Below are 1,978 nucleotides of genomic sequence, written 5' to 3'. Positions count from 1 at the left end.
CGTGTATGTGAGCCTAGAGTCTAGCCTCTGGCCACTTTATATTTTTTCATGTATTTCTCAGTTTTCTTTTTCTTTGCACTTTATACAAATTTAAAACATTTTTAAAGCTTCTTGTATACTCTAAACTCTACTAGGTGCTCTGCCAACTGGACAAATTAGGGACCTCAGCTTCATTAATGCCTTATTTGGAACTTTTAATGGGTAACTTTTTATATATGGGTTTAGGCCAGTCAAAAACTCATTGAAATTGTGACAAACCAAGAAGAAGCAAATGACCTGCTATTCATCTAGACATTATGGTCAGTCATCATTTCATTATTATTCGGCATTTGTTTGTTTGTTTTATTAAGTAATCACTACACCCAATGTGGAGCTTGAACTCATGGGCTGGAGATCAAGAGTCACACACTCCACTGACTGAGCCTTCCAGGCACCCCTATTCTACAATTTTTTTTTTCAATCAAGGTGACATTCACATAACGTAAAATTCATCATTTTAAAGTGTACAATTCAGGGTGTTTAATACAGTCACAATGTTGTGCAACTATCACCATCTCATTCCAAAACATTTCACCACCCCAAAACCATCTGAGTAGTCTTCATTTCTGCCCTCCTCTTTATCCTAGCCTCCAGCAACCACTAATCTGCTTTCTGTCTCTGTCACTGGGTTTACCTATTCTGGGTATTTCGTAGCAAGGGCATGCTACAGTATGGGACCTTTTGTGTCTGGCTTCTTTCACTTAGTGTCGTACTTTCAAGGTTAATCTAAGTTGTAGCACATACAGCACTTCATACCTTTTAATGGCTGACAGTACTTCCTTGCATGGATACCACACTGTGCTTATCCATTAATCTCTTGAACTTTTTGGCTATTGCAGATAGTACTGCTGTGAACATTTGTGTAACTCTGTTTAAATACCTGTTTTCAGCTCTTTCGGGTATATACCTAGGAATGGAATTGCTGTCTGTATGTGTATTTGGGGGGATTTCTTTTTGTTTTTTTAAGCCATAACATGATTCCCCCTTTCCCTCCAGTAGTAGGATAAGGAAAATTAGGAATATTTGGTGTTTGAAAAGGGCCAAGATGAATCCAGAGTCCTTAATTTTGGTTTCTCTTACACTTTCTCTAAGACTAACATCAGTGAAATGTTTTATCATTAATCACATTAGTGTATTCATTTTGTAAGTAATGACTAGTCCTCAACTTAAAATTAATCTTCCTTTAAAATTTGCAAAGTTAAAAAAAAGTCACCAAATGTGCAGTGCAAGACACTGCCCTTCCTGGCCACGCGACGTTTGGTAGGTCACTGAATCCTGTCCTTCCTGGCCACGTGACGTTTGGTAGGTCACTGAATCTTGCCGAGCCTCATTTTCCTCTTCTGTTCCATGGGGATGAGTGGGTAGGACCTACGTACCACATAGGATTACTGTGGATTCCCCCTCTTCCTTCATGCAGAAAAAAGTTTTGCATTGGAGCTAATCTACTGTTTAACAGTTCTTTCAAGGGCCATATGATACATTTTGTTCCACAAATTTGGTATAATTCAGAAAAATAAAATGAATAATTTGAAAATTCTGTATAATTATAGTTATTAAATGATTTGCAAACCATGTTTCCTGTTCATATTTTACTATATTTAATTTCCTGTTTTTTTCAACTTCTTGGGAGGTTTCAGACTGCAATAACTTATGGTACGGCAGCTCACTTTTTGCTATCCTTAGGTCAAGCTAAAATTTTAATGAAAAGAATTCCTGCATTTTTCAAAGAACTGGGGTTGAAGCAAAAGTAAATTCCAATGAGCAAGTGGACAACTGGGCTGTTTAATAAAAGTTAATAAATTAAAACAATTTCTAGGGGCACCTGTCAGTCTGATGTGCGACTCCTGATCTCAGGTTTGTAAGTTCAAGTCCCACATTGGGTATATGCATTCCTTTAAAATAAAGTCTTTCAAAAATTTAAAAAAAAGAAAATTTCTAT

The sequence above is a fragment of the Mustela nigripes genome, chromosome 14, assembly GCF_022355385.1.
Source record: "Mustela nigripes isolate SB6536 chromosome 14, MUSNIG.SB6536, whole genome shotgun sequence".
Lineage (NCBI taxonomy): Eukaryota > Metazoa > Chordata > Mammalia > Carnivora > Mustelidae > Mustela > Mustela nigripes.
This window is presented reverse-complemented; position numbering follows the sequence as displayed.